General features: G+C 52.1%; 1 protein-coding gene across 1 annotated transcript in view; it reads left to right on the plus strand.

The window, feature by feature from the left end:
• The window catches only part of LOC119433630 (uncharacterized), a 41,966-nt gene that overhangs the window by 1,115 nt on the left and 25,448 nt on the right, over positions 1-15,403 (plus strand). The window lies entirely within an intron of this gene.

Consider the following 15,403-nt stretch of genomic DNA (forward strand, 5'->3'; position numbering starts at 1 on the left):
GCCATCACAACCGGGTTGCCATCGACTAATTATGCTCCTGGTACGGGGCGAGGCCGAAGGAGCTTGGCCGCGCCGCTGTAGTACATGGGCTGAGATGAGGGGGGACACCTGGCACCTTACAGCACTGACGGTCGGACACCGCCACTGGGCCATCACGTGATTGCTGAGAGAGTGTAAGGCGGAGAGGCCACAGCTGTGGCGGCGCAACTGTTGCTATGCGCCGCTGTGCCATCACGTGATTGCTGAGAGAGTGTGAGGGGGAGAGGCCGCAGCTAGCACCCTTACAGGGCACTGATGGTCGGACGCCGCCGCTGTGCCATCACGTGATTGCTGAGAGAGTATAAAGGGGAGAGGCCACAGCTGTGGCGGCCGCAACTGTTGCTATGTGCCGCTGTGCCATCACGTGATTGCTGAGAGAGTGTGAGGGGGAGAGGCCACAGCTGTGGCGGCGCAACTGTTGCTATGTGCCGCTGTGCCATCACGTGATTGCTGAGAGAGTGTGAGGGGGAGAGGCCGCAGCTAGCACCCTTACAGGGCACTGATGGTCGGACGCCGCCGCTGTGCCATCACGTGATTGCTGAGAGAGTATAAAGGGGAGAGGCCACAGCTGTGGCGGCGCAACTGTTGCTATGTGCCGCTGTGCCATCACGTGATTGCTGAGAGAGTGTGAGGGGGAGAGGCCACAGCTGTGGCGGCGCAACTGTTGCTATGTGCCGCTGTGCCATCACGTGGTTGCTGAGAGAGTGTGAGGGGGAGAGGCCACAGCTGTGGCGGCGCAACTGTTGCTATGTGCCGCTGTGCCATCGCGTGATTGCTGAGAGAGTGTAAGGGGGAGAGGCCACAGCTGTGGCGGCGCAACTGTTGCTATGTGCCGCTGTGCCATCACGTGATTGCTGAGAGTGTGAGGGGGAGAGGCCGCAGCTAGCACCCTTACAGGGCACTGATGGTCGGACGCCGCCGCTGTGCCATCACGTGATTGCTGAGAGAGTATAAAGGGGAGAGGCCACAGCTGTGGCGGCGCAACTGTTGCTATGTGCCGCTGTGCCATCACGTGATTGCTGAGAGAGTGTGAGGGGGAGAGGCCACAGCTGTGGCGGCGCAACTGTTGCTATGTGCCGCTGTGCCATCACGTGGTTGCTGAGAGACTGTGAGGGGGAGAGGCCACAGCTGTGGCGGCGCAACTGTTGCTATGCGCCGCTGTGCCATCACATGATTGCTGAGAGAGTGTGAGGGGGAGAGGCCGCAGCTAGCACCCTTACAGGGCACTGACGGTCGGACGCCGCCGCTGTGCCATCGCGTGATTGCTGAGAGAGTGTAAGGGGGAGAGGCCACAGCTGTGGCGGCGCAACTGTTGCTATGTGCCGCTGTGCCATCACGTGATTGCTGAGAGAGTGTGAGGGGGAGAGGCCACAGCTGTGGCGGCGCAACTGTTGCTATGTGCCGCTGTGCCATCACGTGGTTGCTGAGAGAGTGTGAGGGGGAGAGGCCACAGCTGTGGCGGCGCAACTGTTGCTATGCGCCGCTGTGCCATCACATGATTGCTGAGAGAGTGTGAGGGGGAGAGGCCACAGCTGGCACACTTACAGGGCACTGACGGTCGGACGCCGCCGCTGTGCCATCGCGTGATTGCTGAGAGAGTGTAAGGGGGAGAGGCCACAGCTGTGGCGGCGCAACTGTTGCTATGTGCCGCTGTGCCATCACGTGATGCTGAGAGAGTGTGAGGGGGAGAGGCCACAGCTGTGGCGGCGCAACTGTTGCTATGTGCCGCTGTGCCATCACGTGGTTGCTGAGAGAGTGTGAGGGGGGAGAGGCCACAGCTGTGGCGGCGCAACTGTTGCTATGCGCCGCTGTGCCATCACATGATTGCTGAGAGAGTGTGAGGGGGAGAGGCCACAGCTGGCACACTTACAGGGCACTGACGGTCGGACGCCGCCGCTGTGCCATCACGTGATTCCTGAGAGAGCGTAAGGGGGAGAGGCCACAGCTGTGGCGGCGCAACTGTTGCTATGTGCCGCTGTGCCATCACGTGATTGCTGAGAGAGTGTGACGGGGAGAGGCCACAGCTGGCACCCTTACAGGGCACTGACGGTCGGACGCCGCCGCTGTGCCATCACGTGATTGCTGTGAGAGTGTAAAGGGGAGAGGCCACAGCTGTGGCGGCGCAACTGTTGCTATGCGCCGCTGTGCCATCACGTGATTGCTGAGAGAGTGTGAGGGGGAGAGGCCACAGCTGGCACCCTTACAGGGCACTGACGGTCGGACGCCGCCGCTGTGCCATCACGTGATTCCTGAGAGAGTGTGAGGGGGAGAGGCCAGAGCTGGCACCCTTACAGGGCACTGACGGTCGGACGCCGCCGCTGTGCCATCACGTGATTGCTGAGAGAGTGTAAAGGGGAGAGGCCACAGCTGTGGCAGCGCAACTGTTGCTATGTGCCGCTGTGCCATCACGGAATTGCTGAGAGATTGTGAGGGGGAGAGGCCACAGCTGGCACATTACAGGGCACTGATGGTCGGACGCCGCCGCTGTGCCATCACGTGATTCCTGAGAGAGCGTAAGGGGGAGAGGCCACAGCTGTGGCGGCGCAACTGTTGCTATGTGCCGCTGTGCCATCACGTGATTGCTGAGAGAGTGTGAAGGGGAGAGGCCAAAGCTGGCACCCTTACAGGGCACTGACGGTCGGACGCCGCCGCTGTGCCATCACGTGATTGCTGAGAGAGTGTAAAGGGGAGAGGCCACAGCTGTGGCGGCGCAACTGTTGCTATGCGCCGCTGTGCCATCACGTGATTGCTGAGAGAGTGTGAGGGGGAGAGGCCACAGCTGGCACCCTTACAGGGCACTGACGGTCGGACGCCGCCGCTGTGCCATCACGTGATTCCTGAGAGAGTGTGAGGGGGAGAGGCCACAGCTGTGGCGGCGCAACTGTTGCTATGCGCCGCTGTGCCATCACGTGATTGCTGAGAGAGTGTGAGGGGGAGAGGCCACAGCTGGCACCCTTACAGGGCACTGACGGTCGGACGCCGCCGCTGTGCCATCACGTGATTGCTGAGAGAGTGTAAAGGGGAGAGGCCACAGCTGTGGCGGCGCAACTGTTGCTATGTGCCGCTGTGCCATCACGTGATTGCTGAGAGAGTGTGAGGGGGAGAGGCCACAGCTAGCACCCTTACAGGGCACTGACGGTCGGACGCCGCCGCTGTGCCCTCACGTGATTGCTGAGAGTGTAAGGGGGAGAGGCCACAGCTGTGGCGGCGCAACTGTTGCTATGTGCCGCTGTGCCATCACGTGCTTGCCGAGAGAGTGTGAGGGGGAGAGAGCACAGCTGGCACCCTTAGAGGGCACTGACGGTCGGACGCCGCCGCTGTGCCATCACGTGATTGCTGAGAGAGTGTGAGGGGGAGAGGCCACAGCTAGCACCCTTACAGGGCACTGACGGTCGGACGCCGCCGCTGTGCCCTCACGTGATTGCTGAGAGTGTAAGGGGGAGAGGCCACAGCTGTGGCGGCGCAACTGTTGCTATGTGCCGCTGTGCCATCACGTGCTTGCCGAGAGAGTGTGAGGGGGAGAGAGCACAGCTGGCACCCTTAGAGGGCACTGACGGTCGGACGCCGCCGCTGTGCCATCACGTGATTGCTGAGAGAGTGTGAGGGGGAGAGGCCACAGCTAGCACCCTTACAGGGCACTGACGGTCGGACGCCGCCGCTGTGCCCTCACGTGATTGCTGAGAGTGTAAGGGGGAGAGGCCACAGCTGTGGCGGCGCAACTGTTGCTATGTGCCGCTGTGCCATCACGTGCTTGCCGAGAGAGTGTGAGGGGGAGAGAGCACAGCTGGCACCCTTAGAGGGCACTGACGGTCGGACGCCGCCGCTGTGCCATCACGTGATTGCTGAGAGAGTGTAAGGGGGAGAGGCCACAGCTGTGGCGGCGCAACTGTTGCTATGTGCCGCTGTGCCATCACGTGAGTGCTGAGGGTGTGAGGGGGAGAGGCCACAGCTGGCACCGTTCCAGGGCACGAATGAACGGACGGTCGGTGGTGGTGGTGGAAAACTTATTGAGAAGGCCCGAAGTAAAGAAAATTAAAAAGCAGCGTTGTGGGCGGCCTTCAGGCTGCCGGTTGTGGCGTCCAGGCCGTGCCTAGTCGCGACGTCCTCTGCCCAGGTCACCAGCTGGAGTTGGAGATCCGGCTCGGTGCTGGACAAAGCAGCCTCCCACTGCTGCGGACTGGTTAGGTGCCAAGAGGCAGGGGGCAAGTGCGCCGGGCAGGAGAAAAAGATGTGATCGTAATTGGCGCGGGAGCTGTCACATAAGCGGCAGGCCGGCGAGTACGTCCCGGGGTGGAAGAGGGCAAGACGTGCAGGAGTAAGAAATGTGTGGACCTGAAGGTGGCGCCACAAGTGTTGGTGGTGCTGGGAAAGGGTTTTGTGCGGTGGGGGGAAGGTGAGAGGAGATAGGCGGTAGTGCAAGGTGATATCGTAGTACGTGAGAAGCGCGTCGCGCGTATCCATTCCCGGCGGGGGCGGGCTTACTCGGTCAGTCGAATCGCGAGCGATGGAATTGGCCGCCTCGTTGCCAGGATGGGCCGCGTGAGCGGGCACCCAGATGATTTGGATTGGGCGAGAGGGAACAGTGTCGGAACGCAAGATACCGGAGGCAGGGGATGCCACCCGTCCAACCGCGTAGTTGTAGACTGCAGGCTTGGAATCACTGAAAATGTATTCCGCGGAGGTTTGCGTCATGGCAAGGGCAATAGCTGCCTTTTCGGCCTCGACCGAGGTCGAAGTGTATACTGAGGCAGTAAGAGTGGGTCGGAAAGAGTTGTCAGTGACCGCAAGGGCATGGGCTGGGTAGTGGCGGTACGGGGCGGCATCCACGTAAGCCACGGCGGGTTGCCGTTCGTACTGACGCCAGAGCGCGGTGGCTCGCGCTGCTCTGCGGGACGGGTGGTGTTCAGGGTGCATATTCTTAGGGAGGGGATTAACGGTTAGCAGGGAGTAGACGTGGGAAGGGATGGGCAGTGAGGTGGGAAGAGGGGTAAGAGGGGAGAGTTTCAGGGTAGAGAGAAGTGCCCTACCAGGCCGAGTGCGGGAGAGACGGAGGAGCTGGGCCTTGCGATGGGCCTCCGTCAGCTCTGTAAGGGAGCTGTGGGCGCCCATCGACAGTAACCGAGCTGTTGAAGTAGATGTGGGAAGAGACAGGGCCGACTTATATGCCTGTTGAATGAGGCTGTTGACTTTGCCTTCCTCGGTGCTTGAAAGGAAAATATACGGAAGAGAATAGATGAAGCGGCTGAGAACGAAGGCCTGGACTAGGCGGCGGAGGTCGTGTTCGCGCATGCCGTGGTGACGGTTGGCAATGCGGCGTATTAGGCGGATGGTCTGGTGTACAGTGTTTCTGAGTAGAGTGATGAGGGTTGTGCTTGCCATTGGACTGAAGAAAGAGTCCGAGGATGCGGAGAGTAGAGACGAGGGGAAGGGGTGTGCCGTCAAGGGAGACTGTGAGTGGAGAAGGCGACAGGGGGGCTATCCCCCGAGGCAGAAGGAGCAAAAGCTCCGATTTGGCCGGGGAGCAGCTCAACCCGACAGACCGGGCGTGTTGTATGTTTTGATTATGCACAATGAGTCGCCACGGCGTCCACGCCCGCCTGGAGAGTGGTCTCCATGTCGCCAAGATTGCCGGTGGTCAACCATAGGGTGATGTCATCGGCGTAGAAAGCATGAGACAGAGCTGGGAATGTGCGTAGTGCACGTGCCAGGGGGAAGAGGGTGACGTTAAATAGAAGAGGGGACAAGACAAGAGCCTTGGGGAGTACCCTTGTTGCCAAGGGAGAAAGAAGGGGAAGGAAGTGGGCCGTACGAGATTTCGGCTGTGCGGTGGGCGATCGGAAGCCGCGAGTATGAGCCATTAAAGGCTTTCGCCTTAAAAAAGCAACGGGACGATCGTAGCGGCGAGAAACTTTCTCGCCGGCCCCGCCCCGACGGCGTCGCAAACTCGTGACCACGGTGTAAGAATAAGGAGAGGTGCTGACACTCTCCCCCCAACGCGGGCGAAAGCGCCGCTCGCTCGCGTCCAGATTATGTTCGGCTTGGTTGCAGCTGGTTCGGCGCCCTCGTAGAGGGCGCTGCGGTATGCGGTCCCATAGGGTGCCTCGATGCCAGCGGGCGCTGGGCATCGAGGCACCCTACGGTCCCAGCCTCGGCGGCAAGGCGCGTCCTGCCGCTGCTTCGTCTTCCTGCTTGCATGTGCGGTCGCGCTGTTTTGAAGGCACGATTTTTGTTCGCGTTCGTTTCATGAGCTTGTGCTTGGGTATTGTCGCCACGGGCCCTCGACGAAGGTGGCAGCGGCCTTCTGAGGGGCGTTTGAAATGGCTAGAAAGTGCTTCGTTCCGAACTGCAATTCTGGATACCTGACTTGTGCGGAGCGTGTGCCTTTATTCAAAGCGCCGTCCGACAGCGGTCGTCTAGAGCAGTGGCGCCGTGCAAATCTGAGGGCAGACGAAACTCTAACGCCTACCGACCATGTCTGCACCAGCCATTTTTCGGATGATACGATATCGATGGCATATTACGCGGAGCGCTCGATAAAAGGATTCCCACCTTATTTCCAAACTGTCTAAAGAACCTCACAAGGTCAAATAAACCTCGAAAGCCGCTGCGGAAGAGAGAACCTCCTGTGTGCCACAGTAGTTTGTGCAAATTTTGCTGCATGTATAAGATATATACTGGGTGGTTTACTATCATGCACCAAGATTTGAAAATAAGTAGCTGGACAGCACCAAGGTAATGTTTTCTGCCGTTGCTTGGAGATACTCAGATTATTTTTTTATTCCGCTTAATTACATAATTCTTTTCATAATTGATTAATCAGCTTTTTAATACTATAATTGGATAAAAAGTGTGAACGAGAGAATTGTACAGCAGCATGGAAAACTCCCAATATAACTCTGTTGCTCAATACGTGATGCATAAAAGTGTTTTCCGAGCGTGAACGAAACCCGCGAATACAGCAATATTGCAGCGCGACTGGCCGCTCGAGGCACTTTGCGTGTATTCGTGAGCTTCTTTCATGCTCGGACAAACACTTCTACGTAGCGTGTATTGAGCAATACAAAGCTGTATCGGGAGTCTGTCATGTTGCTCTTCAATTTTGTCATTGATACTTTTAATCTAATTATAATAATTGAGAAGTTGACCAATAAATAAGACTAATTATCTAATTCGGCGGAATGTAAAAAATAACTGAGTATCTCCAAGGGACGGCAACATTACTATGGTTCTGTCCAGCTACGTGACATTTGCATATTTTGAAATATTTGTGCACCCTGTAAAATACTGCTGTTTTCTGGGCAGATGTGTGCTTGATTTTCAATTTTGTTCCATCCTGGCTACTGTTTTTTTTAATGCGCGTGCGGTGTATATTACACGCTTGCATGTTTTAATACAACATTTTTCCATTATGGGAGTGTATGAGACCGCAAGCTTCTGGGATGGTTATCACCTATTAAAATTATCGAGCTGCTTCATGCACAAGTTTTTTCGTATTGTGTCTACGCAAAAAAAAAAAACGTCTATGGGATTATTGTGTGGTGGGTGTAAGTGTATTTGTGGACAGGCTGTAGCATGCATTGTCAAACACGCTTACATTGGCTCATTCTCATATGCAATTTAAGAAAAAAGAAAGTCACCTCTTTTTTTAGATCTTGCAAGAGCCACTCAGTCCTCAATGGACGAAAGCCCAATGAATAATATACACGGTCTATGTTAAGTGGAATTGGAATAAAAAAGGCATTTGCTCAGGTTTCCATCAGTAAACTGTGGTAGTGATGCTCTAATTCAAGATAGACGCCTGCCTTCGTCCCGCCTAATAAATTCCTATTTGAAAGAGTTTTTACAAAGCTGATGTGCATTCTCATCTTAAGTTCTAGCCATGAACAGCCACTTTGGTCTAATGCATTGCATATCGCAAGCTTGCGCTGTTGCATTTCTTAATTTATATCGTGTCCACATTGAATTCGCGCAACGATTATTGAACGGTTTTCTGAGTGTGAATGGAAGCAGCGATAAGCATGAAATACATTTTCTGGTGCAGTCACTATTTTCTTCCGATCGAGAGGTAGCACGTGGGCTAACACTTTCATTTTTTTATGCTTGGATGAACGGCTAGACCGGGCGAAACAAATTGTGCGCGCGAGGGTAACTTCAGTGGGCGTTGAGTGCTGCCCGATCGATCCGTGTTCACGTCATTCACGCCCTGGACAATATACGTTCATGTTAGCAAAGCATTCAGCCTGGTACACTTATCACCTTAATCTGAAATAACGAATTTCATTCGCGCTTTGAGTATTACTGGCGCCACTTAGAACGAAAATTTAGCGGAGACAGAGGAATGCCAAGCCGCCGGCGCCGCTAAGCTGGGACCGCTAGCCGCGGCGCCATCTATCTGCTCGCAGCAGAGCTACTCGGTGCGCCCGCGCGCGGCCGAACATAATCTGGACGCTCGCTCGCGCGCAGTGTCACCACCTAAATATTCTTCCACCGCGCTCGTGACGTAGCGTTTTCTCGGTTGTTTACAATCCATGCTTGATGTCAATGTCGCGAGGTGCTGCGCATTGCGGTTCGCTACGCGCTCGTACTTTAAAATTGATTTTAAATATGTTCTAAGCTATATTAGCCGCTGATATTTTGTAGACAATGTGTGTGTGTGTGTGTCCTCCTAAATCGATCTCACAAGTTATCTCGACTTCAAATTTTTGTGTCAGTACTCCTTTAAGATAACTACGGACTACAAGTACTACAAATCAATCGATGAGCATATAGAAAAGTATAGGGAAAAAATTCGTGGGGCCGAAACATTCATATGGGGACGGATTACCAGCGAAGCTATTTAAGCTACATACATGGACTGCATACATTATGAAATCATACATTTTTTATACAGCCCCACATTACGCCGACATAAGCACCGCCGCGGTCACCGCACCTCCCATGCATCTGCTGCAACCGCTGCTGCAGCCTCCGACGCGCGTGACGTTATAACCACAAAAGTGCAGTCCACGGGAACTATCCTGTCCAATCGTATTGTCTCAATTCCTGTCCATGCGCCATGATACGGACGTAAGCCACCCAGGGTAACCCCCTTGGGAACGCATGCCCAAACGGTTGCGATGGAAAAATTTCTAGGCAAAGCACGAGGCAGGGCTGAAAAATTGCCCCGGGATATATTCGGAACAAGTTAACTTCTCGACATATCGAGAGCAAGTTAAGGACCGCGAAGGAGTGACGGGACGAAAAATGTTAAGCGTAACGTTAAGAGACAGATAGAGAGTTGTCTGGGTCAGAGAGCAAAGGGGGTATACGATATTGTAGTGTACATTAAGAGAGAAAATTCACCGAAGATTACGATACTAATGTGCATAATGCGAAATTTGAGCGGAGCTCTATACGTGTTTTCATTTAGCGTGTCAATATTTTGTATCGGGATTATATAGGTACACAGGTTATATTACGAAGACAACGCTGTGAGCGGCGTAGCTGGGGCGGACAATCTGTCTCGTGTGGGCAAACGGAGCGAAGTGTGGCGCGACTGCCTCGCTAATCGGGAGATCGCGAGAAGCAGCGCGTGGGAGGCGATTCACAGCAGCTGCCGCAGACAGACCTACGCTAATGCAGCGCTTTGTTTCCATACAGACGACGCGCGCCCCTCTTGCGCCATGTCGTCGCCGCACAGTCCGTCTTGCGCGGCACTACGCTTTTTTTTTATTTATTTATTTATATACAATACCTACAGCGCCCTCTAGGGCATTATTGTAGGGGGGAACATCAGAAATAAATCACAAGACATATACTATAAGTTAGGCAAATGATGCAGCATATAAATCATCTAAATACCTATGCACTATTTCAATAAAAAGCAAAAACAAAAACTAATATACAGTAAATATTACTATACAGTACTAATATTCAGTAAAAAGCAAGAACAAAACTAATATACAAAGATGAACAAGCATGTCACGCACAGACAAAAGAAGAACATCTAAATATAGCGATCTCGGCTAACATCGTTGGGAATAATCAACAAAAGGGATAAAACATGCAAGAACAAGCAATATTGCACTCATATTAACACGTGGTTCTGTAAAGCCGTTAGAAAGTATGTGGGAGGGGCAGTAGCAATTTGCGCAGGTAGACCGTTCCAGTCGTGCACGGTTCGTGGAAAAAAGCTGTATTTGAATGCGTTTATTCGGCAACTGTATTCGCGTGCCTTTAGTGGGTGGTCAATGCGGGCGGAAATGTAGCTGGGCTCCTTTATGTATTTCTCTTTTTGGATGCCAGTGTTATTGTTTAGAACATTATAAAAGAAAGAGAGTCTGAGGTATTTTCGCCGGTTTTCAAGTAACGGCCATCCCAACTTGTCGCGCAAACCAGAAGACCTCTTTTGAAAATTATAGTCGCCAGATACGAATCTGGCAGCCCGTTTTTGGACGCGCTCAAGTTCTTCAACGTTGAGCTTTGTATGCGGGTCCCAGGCGGCGCAAGCGTACTCGAGTATAGGACGAACACTTGAAATATATAAAGTTTCCTTTAGCTTAACGGGAGCATCCTTAAAGTTACGTCGGAGGAAGTTTAATGTGCGGCTGGCTTTCGCTGCGATATAGTTGACATGTGTATTCCAAGATAAATCAGTGGAAAAAATGACTCCTAAGTACTTATAAGTTGAGACAGCAGATATTTCTGTGCTACCAAGGAAGTAGTCTGCTTGAAGGAATTGTTTCTTTTTCGTAAACCGGACCAGATTACATTTCGAGAGATTCAGCGCCATATTCCATTTTTGGCACCAAGAGTACACGGAGTTGAGGTCATGCTGTAGTGTAACTGCATCTGCTTCAGAGGATATGGTGCGGTAGACACAGCAGTCGTCAGCGTAAAGTCGAACGGTACTTGAAATGTAGTCACTAAGATCGTTTATAAATATCAAAAAAAGAAGAGGGCCTAGAACCGACCCTTGCGGAACACCAGAGGTCACACCCACACTTACTGAACTAATACCGTCACAAACTACGCACTGTTTTCTTTCCATGAGGTACGCTTCAATCCAGGTTAGGAGTGTAGTAGGAATATTCAAAAGTGAAAGCTTCTGCAGTAATAGGTCGTGAGCAACTAAATCGAAGGCTTTCCGAAAATCTAGAAAAATACAATCAACCTGACCGGCAGAGTTTAAGGAAGCGGAAATATCATGGGTAAATTCTACAAGCTGTGTTTCACATGAGAAACCTGACCTAAATCCATGTTGTGTTGGACAGAAAAAATTATTGTTTTGTAGATGGCTGATTAACTGAGTATAAATGACATGTTCTAGTATTTTGCACGACACGCTCGTCAAAGATATAGGCCTATAGTTGCATGTTTTACTTCTATCACCACTCTTATGTATGGGAACAACATTGGCACTTTTCCAGTCATGAGGAAGTTCACCACTCTCTAAAGATTTTTGAAACAACACAACTAGATACGGGGCAACAGAAGCAGCACAATTTTTCAGAATGTAATTTGAGATGTTGTCTGGCCCCGGAGCAGATGTAAGTTTAACTTTCTGTAATAACAGCATAATTCCCCGTTGAGAAATTTCTATATCATCCATTCTTGTCAGGTTGCTTGAAGTTTGGAAGGGAGCGTGTCTTGTTTTTTGACTGGAAAACACCGATTGGAAATAGAGATTGAAACAGTTCGCTTTTCCGCTTGGATCCTTGCCATAATCAACTTCGCACGCTTTCGTTCCGCAAACAACGAGAGCGGCCCTTGGTCGCGCAAATCGTGCCACCAGTGTCAGCGGCGACAGCACCCAAGGAAGCGTCACATCGAGCCTTATTCGTAGCCGCTCGCCATCGCCCCTTGCAGGAGCAGTGATATCCGTCACACGCGCTGGTACCGCGAACTTACCTCAGCAGCTGACGCCGCGGAGTCAACGGCTCAGCTCACTGCAATAAAGCGGTTCATTAGAACGGCTCACCGGTTCACTTAAAAGTGTAACCTGTGTTATGCATTAACTATAGTTATCTAGCTTTGAAAAAAAACGATATATGCATAATTTACTAACCATGTTATTGGTATTTTCGCTATGTTTAGAGAATATTTTTGCATATATTAAAAGCGTGAATTTTTAATTTTAATGAAACTTTCTTTCCTAATACTGGGGATAAAATGCTTATCATATCGTAATAGGCAGAATGCGACGTACTTTTTTCAGAAAAAAAAATATGTAACTTCATCGTCATTACAGAAGCTTGTCTGTTTTTTGTGGTACCTTAAAATCAACTTTCGTCAAAATAAGAACACAAAATGACTGTACATTATCTTTCAACTTTATTCATTTATTTACATACGTACATTCACTACAATATGAGTGAGTTGTAACGCCATGCAAAATGAATGAAGAAATCACTTCTTGGAGTACAATACAAAAATCACACGAAAGATCCACAAAACTTCCACACGTACCTTTCCTTTTTTATTTTTTTCGTTTTTTTTTTCTCTTGAGCACACGCATAATACTGGCGATCATGCCATCATGCGCCAGGACACAAACAAAAAATACACCATCTTCCCGTAGAGGGTTCCTGAGTAGTATGCGAAGCAGCCATGGGGTCGACTCAAGGTAGTTTTATCAGCTGTATAAACTTGGACATGCAGCAGCACCAGCAACGCGCAGAACTGTTGTCGACGCCGTCGGCGTTTTGCCCACGTTCGCACCGAACGCGCGCGGTGTTGGTGACTGTTGCCGGTGCCTCTGGGGCGCCTACCGTCGCGCCTCTAACCTAAGCTGTTTCGCATTATCGCGCGCGGAGCCGCAGGTGTTGCCATTCGTTGCGCAATCCGGAGAGGAGAGGAGCGTCGGAGAGGAGAGGAGGAATACCAAGAGGAGATGAGATGAGACAAGGAGAGGAGGGGGAAGAGGATGCGCATGCACAGAGCAGAGGAGCGTCGGAGAGGAGAGGAGGAATACCAAGAGGAGAGGAGATGATACAAGCAGAGGAGGGGGAAGAGGATGCACATGCACAGAGCAGAGGAGCGTCGGAGAGGAGGAATGCCGAGCGGAGAGGAGATGAGACAAGGAGAGGAGGGGGAGGAGGATGCGCCTGCGCAGCGGAGAGGAGGAATGCCGAGAGGAGAGGAGATGAGACAAGGAGAGGAGGATGCGCATGCACAGTGCGGGTGTGGACGCCGCACGGCGGATTCAGGTAGGGACATAGCCCCGAGCATAAGATGCTTCGCATCTAAAAGAAATGAAGTTCTATTGCAACACAACAGATTATTGGCCTCGTTTTTTTAATGACGTGCTAATGATACACGCTCAGAAAATGCACTGAAGTGGATGTCATGGGTGACATTTTCATGACTACAATTATTAGAGAGTTTTAGAATAGGGGCTCCAAAAGTTTGGGGCCCCAAAGAGCTTTGCGGGTGTTAGCGTTGGGGCATGCAAGAGTGAAGAGTTTTAGAATAGGGCTTTGCGTTTGCGAATAGCGTCTTGCGCTTGCAGCGCCACTACGTACGGTGTCAAAAAAACTATTATAAATATTAAAATAAACTATACCATTTTATGATAGGAAGAGTAGTTTTGACTTTCGTGGTTTTGCGTTTAATTACAATTGAGAGGTTATTCAATTAGCAGCAAGCGATTTGTTGCGCCTAATTTTGAGTAACCAACTTGACGCGCCTTCACCAGTCAAGCTAATCCACGTTAGGCCTACGAGCGATGAAATCGACAATCGAATTCGGAATCAGCGGCGTCTAATGAATCAATCGTCATTACACACGTTAGTTGAGAGAAAACGATAACCGCAGTCACTTCTCCTAGCTTACGAACTTCACGCGTTACCAAGAATCAAGCCGAGTTTGGTACTCGGAGAGCCGTCGCTTCGATGGGTGCCGCCATGTTTGTTGACGCAAAGCTTTTGGGGCTGCTTTTGGGGCTCCCGCTAAATCGGTGAAATAACGTGCCCAACACAAAACCCAAACGTAGTTAGCGTCTCGCGCATGCGCAGTGGTGTCGACGCTATTTCTTTGGGGCCCCAAAACGTTTGGGGCCCTATTCTAAAACTCCCTATTAGCACAAATGAAGATCAGGACGTAAACTGTACGTTCACCTGTTGTCTTTAAAGACACGGAAGACTATCTTCTAAGTGTTATTGAACCAGCGCACGATGTGCGATCAGTGAGAGTCGTGAGACATCGTTCGAACAGCAGCAGGCAAGGAACAGTACCATCCTTTGCCAATTAAGGCTTCTTCACTTCTCCCCTCGGTGGCATCGGGTGCAACACCATAGGACGCACAAAACCCCAAAGGGACTGCTGCGCACACCACACACTGCGAGCGAGTACTAGTAGCGCGAGTCTGCCCACACTGGCCACCATTCATCGGTCAGAAATCTAAACCTCGGAACCCAGCAGAAGACCCGGCTCTGACGGAACGGTTCGGCACAGCTCATTCAACGAGAGAGAACCGCCTTCCTCACTCCGAAAGAACCGCCGCTCACTTACCACGCCTCACTCGCTCTTCAAAAGAGCGGCGCAAAAGATCCGGCTCGCTCCCGAGCGCTCTCTAGGAACGGTTCCTCACGGCTCACTGAACGAGAGCACGGTGTAGTAGTAAGTGGTTCTTGAGGAAAGGGAAAGGTTGACGCTATCTTCTGCAGCCCTTGAGGGTGCACGGCTCAGCGCCAACGGGGAGGGGTAAGTGGGAGCGAAAGAAAGGATAAGAGTACGGTGTAAGAATAAGGAGAGGTGCTGACACTCTCCCCCAACGCGCGCGAAAGCGCCGCTCACTCGCTTCCAGGGGCGCGATCTTGTAAGCGTTCCAAAATGGAACGGAGGCGTTCCGTTCCATCGAGCCGCACATGATTGGTCAATTTGAACGTCGCGGTTGAAATTGACCAATCGTGTGCGGCTCGATGGAAAGGAACGCCTCCGTTCCATTTTGGAACGCGTACAAGATCGCGCCCCAGATTATGTTCGGCTAGGCTGCAGCTGGTTCGGCGCCGTCGTAGAGGGCGCTGCGGTATGCGGTCCCAGCCACGGCGGGAAGGCGCGTGCTTCGCTGTCTTTGTGCGCTTTGTGCTTGCATGTGCGGCCGTGCTGTTTTGAAGGCACACTTTTTGTTCACGCGCCATTCATCATCTTGTGCTTGTGTATTGTCACCATGGGCCCTCGACCAACGTGGAAGCGGCCTTCTGAGAGTTTGAAATGGGTAGAAAGTGCTTCGTCACGAACTGCAATGCTGGATACCGAACTTGTGCGGAGCGTGTGCCTCTATTCAAAGTGCCGTCCGACAGCGATCGTCTAGAGCAGTGGCGCCGAGTAAATCTGAGGGCAGACCGAACTCTAATGCCTACCGACCATGTTTGCGCCAAGCATT

Source organism: Dermacentor silvarum, chromosome 11 (genome assembly GCF_013339745.2).
Source record: "Dermacentor silvarum isolate Dsil-2018 chromosome 11, BIME_Dsil_1.4, whole genome shotgun sequence".
NCBI classification, from domain to species: Eukaryota; Metazoa; Arthropoda; class Arachnida; order Ixodida; family Ixodidae; genus Dermacentor; species Dermacentor silvarum.